Genomic DNA, 13,773 nt, shown 5'->3' with positions numbered 1-13,773 from the left:
ACGCCTCACCTGCGGTCCAAGGTTCTCGCGTGGGCACACACGTCCAGGGTGGGTGGTCACTTTGGTTACAAGCGTACCACAAAACTCCTGGCTAGCTCTTATTGGTGGCCGCACAGGGCTCAGGACACTAAAAAATATATTCAGGCATTCACCTCCTGTGCTCGGAGTAGATCCTCTAAACAGAGGTCGGCTGGGTCACGGTGTCCCTTGCTGGTGGCAGACCGGGCAATGGAGGTCCGCGACAGTCTGGGTCGCACCCTGCATGTCACTCAAATCTCTGTAATGAGAATGAAGACGCCCGCCGACACACTTCGGCGCCCCACTCCAACTTCGGCTCCTGGCGACTTAGCCATCCCCAACGTCCTCCACGTGCCTTCTCTCGGACCAATTCACATGTTCCTGTTTTTCAAGTCATCTGCCGGGCATCAGGCTGGTCTGCGGATGAGCCTGAGGCCTACGCAGCTGTGGGTCATAAGGTGGTACGTGGCAAAAAATTTTGCCAGGAAGGGGGGGCCCTAGGGGGGGGGAATGTTAGGCGTCGGATTCCTGCGGCTACACAGCAGGAGTCCAGAGCCTCACATACTGCTTCACAGCAAGTTACTCCTGAGGCTAAGTCCCTCTGCCGCTCCTCTGAGCATGCTCATAAGACGATCTCCCATTGGAGGTCGGGAGTCACGTGCTCAGGTCCTTCTCCTGATCTGATTGGTCCATCTCAGAGATCTCGATGGTCCCGGCAGCGCACGGCTATAAAAGAGCCACATGGTCGTTCGGCCATGCGCTAGTATAGGCTATTCTTGCTAGATGTGTGAATGGTGATGGATGTATGATTCTGGTGACTGACTCATTAAGATTCCCCTCCCTCTGATATTACGCATGTGGATAGGGAACTATAGTTAGAGTCCGCGCCAGTCAGTGGCAGGCCATAGGCCACTGTGCACACTGCACCTCTACACTAGCGTCCGGTGGTGTCACGTCCCTCAAGGCACCATCGCTTAGCGGCTGTGTCTGCTGCCGCACTGCATGTAGCAGCACTTACCGGCGTCTGCAGCAGCGACGCCGCACGCACGGTAGGTCTACACGACACCGTCCCCTGTCTTGGAACCGTGTCCTGTGACCAGATACCGTGCGTGCAATTTCACTGAGTCCGGTGAAGTCTAACTGGTTCAGTGTATACTTGTATGTTTTTGTTACAGCGCCTCTGTGAGTTTAACAGAGTCCGCTCCGTGCTCATCGGGTGACTATGAACCCGAGCGCATTATACCGCGAGCACCGCTATAGACGCTGGCTATGGAGCACGTCCACTGAGGCGTGCCGAGTCCCTGGTGAGGCCAGATGCCTGACTCAACCTCAGCCCTACCTACGCCTAAGCCTGGGCGCTAGCAGGCTAGGCTGCACAACACATGCGTACCAAGGGTAGGGGTTTCTTAATGAGCCAGTCACCAGATACATTCATACGTGCATACATCTCTCACACCTTATAGTCTCTTAATACAGTCTATCCTAGCGCAAGGGCGAGCGGCCATGCGAACCATTTATAGCCACGGGCGTCCGGGACCTTCCTGGCTTCTCGAATGGGCCAATCCGAGCACGAGCAGGACCTGAGCACGTGACCCTCGATCTCCAATGGGAGATCACTCCATGGGCATGCTCAGTGGCCCGACATGAGGACTTAGTCCCTGGAGAATCTCGCTGCTGAGCAGCATGCATTGTCATAGCTGTGCCAGAAGTGGCAGCAGCAAGCAAACCCACGGAGTTGGCCTGGGCAGAGCGCCGGGACCGACGAATCTGCTGAGCAGGCTCCACTGCGGCTGAAGAAGACTGGGAGACCGTTGGGTGCAAGACTCTGGATTCCTGTTGTGCAGTGGCAGGAACCCGACGCCTAACAAACTGTATTCAGAGCCAGAGCACCACAACTTCATACACTGTGTAGTGGTCGTTCTCAGATGCTGCAGATCAGATCCTATTGAAGTGAATGGCCATTACAGTGTATGGAGCTGTGATGTTCCAGCTAAGTATTCTGTGAACATCCGGCTATCACAGGCCATTCTTAGTGGGTCATCAGGTGTTTGACTTCAATCTCATATTGATGACCCTCACCCTTCCTAAGGTCCTGGTCAACCCCATTAAGCAAATTAAATTAAGTTTCAGGCTTTGAAATACATAGTTGTATTGGAATGGTGACTTCCTTTTTACCATACAGATGTTAGTCCAGAATAGAATACATTGGTAGCATTCATATCATATGTCTATACAAACAGTATGATTTAGTAGCACTGTAGAATCTACACCTCTAGAGATATTGGCCATCATTTCATAAGAGCAGAATAACATGTTTATCCAGTGGTGTCTGATCATAAATGTGTTGTCACATCAATTCATCCACCTAAAATGCCAGGAGATCGAAGCAGGAAATTCCAAGCCCATCCTTGTCACCATGCAATTTGGGAAAGGAGATACCTGGGTGTACCAGGATGTATTTTGCCATTTTTTTTAAATAGCTTCAATTAGTCTATCTTTAAGAATAATGTAAAAATACACTAAAATAGCTCATTGTGTGTAAGGTACACTATAAACACTGAAAAACACCATGGCTACTGATGGAAATCTCATTAGATTCCAATTTCCTGCCCAGGAGGAACATTACAAATTGTCATTGCTCATCTTTTTTTTGGTACCTCTGCGATGATAGGAACATGAAGGTTTCCACTGGTAGAAAAACGTAGAACGTAAAGATGTATCTTCCTCCCAGTCACTCGCAATATTCTTTACTATCAAAATGATTTTCCTTCATATAAAGATGGATTTCCATGTATGGTCTTCATATGATTAAAGGGTTGTTTAGTATATTTTTTTTTTTTTTGAATGGCAAGGAATGTGCTAAAACAATAAATCAAACAATACTCACCCCTTTAAGCATCAGTTGCGCAAACACTGTTGCCACTCTATTACACGCTGGTCTGTCTATTTCTGAGCAGCTGATCACATAGTGTCTTCATATTTATTATTTGAGGCCAGTGTTTGGCCTTAGCGGTGTATACTCAGACAGCAGATGATCACCACTGGTGACAGCTGCAGCATGCTTAGATAGCACATGATGCTTAGACGGCACATAATCACCACTGATGACAGCGGTTGTATGCTTAAATGTCACATGATCATTAATGGCGACAGCATTCAGTTGCTCAGACGGCGCATTATCACTACTGATAACAATGGTTGAATGCTCAGAAGAAACATGATTACCATTGGTGACTGCTTAGACGGCACATTATCACTACTGATGACGATGGTTGCATGCTCAGAAGAAACATGATTACCATTGGTGACTGCTCAAACGGCACATTATCACTACTGATGACGATGGTTGCATGCTCAGAAGAAACATGATAACCATTGGTGAATGCTCAGACGGCACATGATCACAACTGATATTAATGGTTGCATGCTCAGAAGAAACATGATTACCACTGGTGAATGATCAGATGGCACATTACCACTACTGATGACAATGGTTGCATTCTCAGAAGAAACATGATTACCACTGGCACATGCTCAGACGGCACACGATCACAATTCATGTTAATGGTTGCATTCTCAGAAGAAACATGATTACCATTGGTGAATGCTCAGATGGCACATGATCACAACTGATGTTAATGGTTGCATGCTGAGAAGAAACATGATTACCACTGGTGAGTGCTCAGACAGCATATGATCACAACTGATGACAAAGGTTGCATGCTCTGAAGAAACATGATTACCATTGGCGAATGCTCAGACGGCACATTATCACTACTGATGACAAAGGTTGAAAGCTCAGAAGAAACATGATTACCACTGGCGAATGCTTAGATGGCACATGATCACAACTGATGTTAATGGTTGCATGCTCACAAAAAACATGATTACATTGATGAATGCTCAGACAGCACATGATCACAACTGATGACAAAGGTTGCATGCTCTGAAGAAACATGATTACCATTGGCGAATGCTCAGACGGCACATTATCACTACTGATGACAAAGGTTGAAAGCTCAGAAGAAACATGATTACCACTGGCGAATGCTTAGATGGCACATGATCGCAACTGATGTTAATGGTTGCATGCTCACAAAAAACATGATTACATTGATGAATGCTCAGACAGCACATGATCACAACTGATGACAAAGGTTGCATGCTCTGAAGAAACATGATTACCATTGGCGAATGCTCAGACGGCACATTATCACTACTGATGACAATGGTTGAAAGCTCAGAAGAAACATGATTACCACTGGCGAATGCTCAGACGGCACATGATCACAACTGATGTTAATGGATGCATGCTCAGAAGAAACATGATTACCACTGGTGAGTGCTCAGACGGCACATGATCACCACTTATCTGTATCAACTTATATGAAGTGGCACATGGCATCAAAATCAGCATTGCTTTCTGTTGGATCACTCGGGCCTAATATTGTGTGAGAGCCTCAGTCTACCAGAGTATCCACCAGCCACCCAGGAGGCCATTCCAACCATCTTCTACATGGCTGATTGGCGTATTTACCCGCATGCTTAATTTAACATTTATCGGCAGTAATACATAAGTGCATGTTGAGTCTCATACATGATTAGCACACTTATTGAATATAATGTCCAGAAAGTTCTTATTTGGTGAACTTATCCTTGTAGTGCATTCTTATTTAGGTCAGTCCATAAGTGGTTGCAAGCCCATGCCTTCGGCACTGCATTCATGGAGTTCATATACAAAACCACATACTGTATATAATTAATGCAGATCTGTCACCATAATAAGATGAAAAATGAATTCTTCCTTCATGAATATAGTGGACCCATAACTATGAGTCCAATGTATTCTTTGTTATGTTTTATTAACCCCCAAAAATGATTATTGCATTTGTGCGTATTGTGCAGCGAACCTGTCCTGGTAACTTGCTGCCTTTATGATGCTTTTCAATATGTCAAATCTTTTTGAAAGGAGGTTAATATAGTAAAACCAAAGAAAATGAGAAGAGTCTGCTGTTAGTCGACACTAGACACGAGCGATCATTTAGGATTTTGAAGTGTAGACATCTCACTTGCAGATTCTAAATTCTCCTGTCATTCAGGGCCAGGGTGTGAAGCTCGGCAGCAAGGTCCACGTTTACTGATTTCCATAAATATCCATGAGCCTAAACTCTGGAATGTCAGGTATGTGTCTTCTATCTGTGACTTGTCTCAACCTTTGATTATTCCGCTTACTTATCCTGACATGTTGCGATTAGCTTCATGGCCAGAGTTCTGATACAATCTGCTAGATAGTGATTTTCTTCTATTCCTACCGTGAATTAATTGTAATTGACATGTAGTATATGATGAAGGAGTCTGTAAAGCAACAGTATAATATCTTACATTAAAGGTATTGTTATTTTAAGAAAAGCCCTTTCACTATGCCATATGGCACTTTGTACCCTCTGTCTTAGCCAGTGGAAATGCTGCCACGTGGTTCTACAGTTCTAATATTCATAAGCTACAAGAAACCAAATGAACATAAACCCTGCTGTAACTAAATAAGTCAAAAGCAAAAGTGCATTTAAATTACCTAGGGTCCTTAGTAATACTGCTTTTGATCAAAAATAGCATAAAATCCATCCCCCCAAGCGGCAAGGTGACCCTGATCGGGACGGTCCAACACTGATTAATATTAAAATCCTTACCAAATGTCAAAGTTGACCTTTGTGTGTGAATAAGGGCAGACAAAGGACCGGGTCCGGAACTGTGGGCACCAGCCTTGGGAAGCTAGTTAAATGTAATTTCTAGCTCAAGGTGAAATAGTTTTGTGTTTTTTTTGCCATGGTGGGACGGCTTTTATGCTATTTTTGATCAAGAACAGTGTTGCTAAGAGCCCTGTGTTATTTAAATGCACTTTTGCTTTTTACCTATTTAGTTACAACAGGGTTTATCTTCATTTTGTTTCTTGTAGGTTTTGTCTGATTTATGGCCAGTGTGAACATGCGTTTATGTGCTGCATGTATACCAACTCAAACCATGCTCAAATTTTGTGTTTTTTTTTTTAAAGTTCTAATATTCAGCAAATGAATCCAAAGAAAGAAGCAAAGCACCGGCACTGTTATATCGCACACACTAAACGCTTTTATGCCCTGAAATAGTCAATTTCAGAATCCAAGCAAAGAAAAATAAGGATGGCACTCACCATTCATAAAATCCACCTTTATTGCATATATAAAATCTTCGTCAGGGGAGCAATGTGCATGGTAAGAGGACGACGGCCGTTTTGCGCGGCTGCGGTTGAGTAAGACCCGTGGAAGCACAGCCAAGCGAAACGGCTGTCATCCTCTTACCAAGCGCATTGCTCCCCTGCCGAAGATTTTATATATGCAATAAAGGTGGATTCTATGAACGGTGAGTGCCATCCTTATTTTTCTTTGTTTGGATTCTAATATTCAGCAGCCTGTAGCTTTCCCTAGTGGTGGCAGATGATTGCCCAACAGAATAGGTAAAACAGTACATCACATTGATGACAAGTAGTAATCAGTAGTTAGTGTATTACTAGATGTGCAGCTCTCCACCTCTGATTCATGTACTATGCTGCCATGCTTCACCTGCGCCATGATGAACTGCTTTTACTCTGCACTGATCAGGACTCTATGGGCTTCTTTGCACGCAGTGTTTTTGCCTCTTGTTTGTCAAGGGTGAAAAAACAGTACTAGCAAAGTGAATTTGAATTCTGAAGTCTCATGCGCACACTGCTTATTCTTTCCTTGTAGATTTCAACTATAAAAGCGTTTTTTTGTTTTTTTTAATATATGGCCTGTCAAATCTTTCAGCGTTTTTGCCAAACTTTTCACCCATTTAAAACAATGGGAATAAAAGCGCAAATAAAAAATGTGACAATGTATACATGTTACGCAGAGTTTTTCCTGTGCCAATGCTTTGGTTTTTAGTTCAGAAAAATCTGCTGCAAATACTTAACGTGTGAACATACTGTAGCCTTAATGTGCTTCAATTTGCAACATAAAACGGGTGTTACCTGTACTTTTCTTTTTTCTTTTTTTTTTTCTTTTTGGTGGCTTTGAAACTAATCACAAGTTCTCCATAGAGCTCTGATCTCAGTGATCATTCTGTAGTGAATTAAAGGGATATCTTGTGGACATGCCATCTATACCAAAAGCTAACTAACCCTTAAAAAGGAACTTGATAGGACCTTTTACCCCAAAAATCTGCTAATATTCATTTATAATACGGGGGGATAATGTTCCTGAACCAACACATTTTATATTCCATCATTGTCAAAATGATACAGCAAAAGCATTAAAGACAGTTTTTGGAGCAAATTACTCTTGAGTTCTGGCACATTTAGGCCGGAGTCACACTGGCGAGGAATACGGGCGAGTGAGAGGCGCTAAAAGCACGCATTAGACACGGACAAATGATTCTCTATGGGGTCACTCGCACCAGCCGTATATTTCTCATCCGTATCCTACGCTCCGTGCCAATCGCAGCATGCTGCGATTGTCAGCGTACTACGCCCGTAGTTCGCCAATGCAAGTCTATGGGTGCGCAAAAAATACGGATTACACACGGACCACACGTGTGACCTGCGAGCAATACGCAGGTCTTTTGGCAGGTGACAGGAAATGGGCCAATCCATCATCAGGAAGCCTAGACATGCAAATTAGCTCAAAAAGCGCTCCAGACATCCAGGAAGTACGCCTCCACGGAGTACAGCAGCAGCATGGCGTCCACGTACATAAATGTGGAGATGCTCATTGTCCTGGTGCAGGAGCGTCCCGAAATATGGGACCCACGCGATGCAAATTATGCTAACCGGACAAGAAAGGAAGCGTCATGGAGGCGCATCTGTCGCCAGATGTACCACCATGACTTTGGTGACCGACCACGTGATGAGCAGCATAAAATTCGTAAGTGCAACACTAAACATCATTAACCTTAGCGTGCAATAAAAAAGGAATCTAGAATCAGCACCCCCCCTTCCTGTGCATGTACTCTTAGCCTCATGAGGCCGTTACATTTGGATGTGACACGTGGCTTCACACAGCCAGAATTTGGGGTTAGGCCACAAGCTCCTCATCCTCCTAGCCAAACAAATTATTTTAAGTGTAGCTAATGAGACCCTGGGTATCTGCCCAATTGCATATGCCACCATGGGTAGAACGCACACCCCAGAAGGCCCCATGCCTAGACTACTGTTAGAAAATGTGACCTCTCAAATATGTGAATTTGACAATATTTCCTGTCACATTGCAGTGGAAGATGTGATGAAACGCTGGCGAAGCATCCGGGACCAGTTCTGCCGGGAACGCCAGCAGCGGTCCAGGAGTGGGGATGCTGGATATGTAAAAAGGAAGTACATACACTATGACCGGCTGTCCTTCCTCGCCCCAATTCTGGATCTGAGACCGTAAGTAGATACCTCACACCACATTACACAAATACATTACACAAATACTTTACAGGGACAAAAATATTGATGTATTTTTGCCTCTGTTCTATTTCATAACAGAACTCAATCCAACCTTACGGATCGAGGAACGGCCTCAGAGGCCGAGCCCATTATAGATCCTGTAGGGGATGAGGTGGCTGGCCCATCTTCTCCCCCTACAAGAAGGATGGCTGAAGATGAGGCATCACAGGACAACACAATGGCTGGCCTACACACAACACCACCAGGACGGTCTGCTGCTGCCACATCACCCATCCTGGAAGAGCCGGGCAACTTGAGCAGCAGCCCAACTGCCCAGATCAGGTCCTCCCCACAGGCTGCTCTTACATCACGGCGAACAAGAAGAAGGCGACAGGTCACTATTCAAGAGAGCAGGACCAATGTGGACACAGGGGGGCTCAATTATTTGTCTAGAGTAACTACAGATGATGGGGAGGAGGCCTATGCACGTAGCCTCACCCTTTATCTCTGTGCCCTTACTCGTGAGGTCCGGCTCCGTATTAGGGGATGTATTCAGATCCTGCTTGATGCAAGCACCCCCCCAATACCCCATATGAGGTTTTTGAATTTCTGGAGAGGTGGGAGCTCTCACCACGAAATCTAATGCGCATGAGACCATCCACATAGATGCTTGCTCAAGCAGGGTCCGAACAGCCCCTAATACGTGGGCCAACACCTCAACCCATTCCTCCCCCTACCCAACCTTCTATTCCGCAGCCCCAAATGTCAGCCTCAAGCCAACCCCACCAATATGGCCACTTGTACCCACCCAGTGTTGGAGGCTGGTCCCAACCTGGTTGGGGACGATCTGGCTATCTTGGTGGGTATGAGCCACGTGCCTACCACAGCCAACAAGAAGCCCCTCACCATCATCATTACTCTGGCCAGTATCCCCAACAGTCCCAGGAGGCAGGACAATTCCAGCATCATGGGCAACAGTATGGCCCCACACAGGGCGATGTTGGCCACAGTGTTCAGCAGCACCCACAGGCTGTTCTTCCACGTTCCCCTTCCCCAACCTATGAGGATTTATGATTCTGATGGCGGGAGATGTCCAGTGCGTTTTAACTGGTGCTCCAAATAGAAAGGAAAAAACAGGTGTTCTCCATCACCAACATTTTGTACATAATTTAACATTCTAATTTTTAAACAATGTTTTCCAAACATGTGAAACAATCCATCATGACAGGCAACGCTACCTCACGCCTTTCAGACAGATATTACATGTGTGTACAAAAGAGAATATTTCAACGCGCTATACTGTAAAATGAAAGGATGAAAATACACTACTCACTTGCTAATGCCTAGGAAAGGCGTGCTGGCGTTAGTGAAGTAGTCACCTTTTTTGCTAGCAATCTCTAGATTAAAAATTCAAGGTGACCAGTATTCAGAATATCACGCTCTCTCTATGTCTTAACAAGTGAGTTTTGTTTTTTCATCCTTTCCAGTATAGCATGCTTAAATATTCTCTGTTCTACAGACAGGTAATATCTGTCTGAAAGATGTGAGGTAGCCTTGCCTGTCATGGTGGAATCTTTCTATGATTGGAAAACATTATGAGGAAATGTGAGTGTTATCTTGTAGCCTTTATTTTGGTGATGGAGCTCACCTTTTGTTGGCAAATCTAGTTTAATCTTGTCATGCAGCAATGTTGTTATTGCCTAATCTTTTTTTGTGTTTTGTTATGTAATGTTACTTTTAAAAAAGTTAAAGAAGGCACAAAGGGTCATTTTGCCCATTGCCAAAATGTTCTTATGGCAATATTATGTTTGCCTTTAAGCAAACCAAAAAAAAAAAGGCAAAACTAAACATTTTATATATGTATATACCAATGGCGCTAAAGCGTACAACCGCAGAGCACAAAGCGGCAAGTATTAGGACAACACACCACTCAAATTGTCTCCATAAAAATAATAATAAATAAACCTTGTATAAACAGGCTGTAGAGGTACCAGCCGCCGCTTGCAAAAGCAGGCCTGCAAGGTCCGAAAACTCTGAAGGACCTTCAGCGCCTCATAGCGCTTTTCTGCCTGTCACGTGACCTCCCACGTGACTGTGACGTCACGCAAGGTCCTTCAGCGTTTTCGGACCTTGCAGGCCTGCTTTTGCAAGCGGCGGCTGGTACCTCTACAGCCTGCCAATACATACCTCCAGCTGCACGCCAGTCACCGGCCGGGACGGCGGCATGCTAGGAGGTAGCACCCTTTAGCTCCAGTAACTTTTTATATCGCTGTGTCGGGGAGTATCTTTGGGAAGGACCTGGAAATTTATCTGTATTCTGAAGACTCTTCTCCATCCTCGCCAGTTTTAGCTCCAGTAAAGGGAACAGATCTCTTCATAAGATATCTCCTTTCAATTTTGGGTTTTTAACCAGGACACATTCAATTAGCGCAAGTTTATACAAGGTTTATTTAAAACTAAACATTTGTCTACTCTAGTTAACGTCTCTGTGTGATTTTTCACAATCCCTCACAACATACCCACAGACACAAACAAATGCAATGAAACACTCATAGAATCATAAGGGCTTGAGTAATATATATTTAGACACAATTAAAGAAACAAATTATAACATAGTCACAGCATTCTCTTGCCAAGAAGTTGCCCCCTCAGGTGAGATAAAGTAATTAGTGAAAATATCACGCACTTTGAGGCCAGAAAGCGGTCTACGTTGAGGGTTGATAGGTGGTCTCACCCTGCGCACATTGTCCGGCCTACGCACAACACCATCAGAGGAGGAACAATCATGTATCCTGGTGAAGTTATGCAGAACAACACAGGCTTTCACAACTTCATTCACATTTTGCTCACTCAACTGAATGGCAGACTGGAGTACCCACCATTTGGCACAAAGAATCCCAAAGGAACACTCCACCAGTCGCCTAGCACGTGATAGGCGCAAGTTAAAAATTCTGCGCCTGTGGTCAAGGTTGCGCCGGGGATATGGCCTCATGACATTGCGCGATAACTGAAAGGCCTCATCTGCCACAAGGACATAAGGGACTGATTGTTCGGGGGAGCCTGGTAGCTGGCGTGGTGGTGGTAGATCCAACTGGTTGGTGCGTAGCCGCCGAGCCATTATGGAAGTATTGAAGACTCTAGAGTCTCCCGTCCTTCCATAGGCCCCAATGTCAACAATTATAAACTTGTATTGAGGGTCTACCAGAGCCAACAATACAACAGAAAAGTATTGTTTATAATTGAAGAATTGGGAGCCATAGTTCGGCGGCTTACGCACCCTGATATGTTTGCCATCCAGGGCCCCAATACAATTTGGAAACTGGCAGTCCTCTTCAAAGTCCCTTGATATCCTTAACCAGTCTTCCATCCTGGGCTCGGGCATGACCACTTGATGGAGTCTTGTCCAGATTTCTGTACATGTAGACCTCACTATGCCTGAAATGGTTGACTTTCCAATGAGAAACTCATGGTGGAGGGCGGCATAAGACAGGCCAGTGGACAGGAAGCTGTAGGACAGCAGAAATTGTTAAGTTTAGAATGCCTAAAGTAAAAAAAAATCAGTTACATGCCAACCAAACTTGTTAGGAATTGAGAGAGAATAACACACACATATTTGGTGGCACAATGACTAAGTGATATGCAGTACATATTAGATGTAACATTCTGGTGTGTAAGTTGAAACATATTTGGAGTAAGATGAGGGCATTAAACTTTGTCCAAGAAGGCAAAAAAACATAAATTAGCACACACATTATGAACATAGAGAATGTGGTTGTGTAGTACATACCGTATTGTGAGTAGAAGTCGCTCCTCTGCAGATATAGCCTTGCGCATCCTTGTGTCCAGGGTGCACTGTCTCCAAGAGTCGATCAAATGTGGAAATGCTCATGCGACAGTACTGGTAAAATTTCTCCGGATGCTCCCGCAGAGAAGAATAGAGGTGCTGAAAATGACCTCTTGTGAGCCGTTGCCTCAAAAGTGGATGTACCCACATGCGTCTCCTCCTCCGCGGATCCACTATCACTGGGTATGGTTGCCCAAAGCGCCGTGACAAAAGCCAGGTAAAGAGAACCTGCTCAGTTGTATTGAATCTCAGACCCTCTGCCATGCTGCACAAAGAACACCAACACACCTCGTGAAAGCAAGGTGACAAATGTACAGAATGGAGGCAGCCACCTGTTTCTGAGTGTCTAAATAGGGTGCAGGCTAATGATTTAAATTGTTTGCAGGCCTCAAAACCGTTAAATGTCCATTTTGCAAGGCTGCGAGAAAATCTCGCCATACGGATTGCATACGGATGCCACACGGATTACATACGGATGCACACATGCGCAAAATACACGACCTCACCTTGCTTACGGATGACCTATGGAGCACTATTTAGGGGTCATTCATCCGTATTACGCATGTAAACTACGGACCGTATTTTGTGCAGGTTAGTGTGACTCCAGCCTTACCTTGATAAATACACCTCATGGTTGGAGAATTTTTAACATTTTTTCATTGGAATAATTTTGTTTCACATAATGGAAATCAAGCTTGCTTATTTTGTAGCCTGTTTCGATCAATTTTAGATGCAAAATCTAGGCTATGGCTAAAAAGTTTGTGTTATAGATGTGCTTCTTATGGAATTGTTGTGTACATATTGAGGGAAAAAGATGCATTCCCAGTACATGGGAGGCATCAAAGGAATAGTTCCAGGAGGAACCGTAGAGGCTTACAGAAGAAACACTGCGGCTCTAGTGAGCGCTGCACATATACTGAACTGAATGGCATAGCATCCTCAATTCGCCAGACGAGCAATATGAATTAGGCCTGTTTCACACATCCGTTTTTTGTCTCCGCCAAACGGATGCAAATGGATCCGTTTTTTTTAAAACTGATCCGTTTTTTTGACGGATCCGCGGTAACCGCTAATGGAAGTCTATGGGACAAAAAAACTGATCCTCCAAAAAAATGGCGGATCCGTTTTTTGACGGAAACCGACGGATTTTGACAGATTTGAAAAAACGGAAGTGTGATCCAGACCTAAGCATATGGACATTATTGACATCTTAGCAACACGTTTCTACCTTAGCTTGAGGTCTTTGTCAGGCTCTATAACATCCCAATCTTGGAGCTCCAGCTCATCAGTAACATCCATTAATCCCGGCTCATATTTGGTGGCATTGAGGCTTACGCTGCAGCTAAAACAAAAGTTATATATGAGTTTAGCACTTCTGCATCAGTGGAATATTTATTTTTTATGTCTGTGGGTGCCACTCCTTGTTATGCCGGCCACTCGCACACCTTCTAAGCACCCCTTACTCGCAGTGTGTTTTGCCTGGCTCCACCACAGT

General features: G+C 44.6%; 1 protein-coding gene across 1 annotated transcript in view; it reads right to left on the bottom strand.

Moving 5' to 3' along the window:
- The window catches only part of SLC44A3 (solute carrier family 44 member 3), a 157,699-nt gene extending 144,172 nt beyond the window's left edge, over positions 1–13,527 (bottom strand). The window contains exon 1 of the mRNA XM_073571389.1: positions 13,507–13,527. The gene's annotated coding sequence lies outside the window, so the exon portion shown is untranslated. The remainder of the gene's footprint in view (positions 1–13,506) is intronic.
- Between the last annotated feature and the right edge of the window lie 246 nt (positions 13,528–13,773).

Source organism: Dendrobates tinctorius, unplaced genomic scaffold (assembly GCF_039654945.1).
Source record: "Dendrobates tinctorius isolate UK_male_01 unplaced genomic scaffold, ASM3965494v1 ptg000029l, whole genome shotgun sequence".
In the NCBI taxonomy this organism is placed as follows: domain Eukaryota; kingdom Metazoa; phylum Chordata; class Amphibia; order Anura; family Dendrobatidae; genus Dendrobates; species Dendrobates tinctorius.
This window is presented reverse-complemented; position numbering and strand designations above follow the sequence as displayed.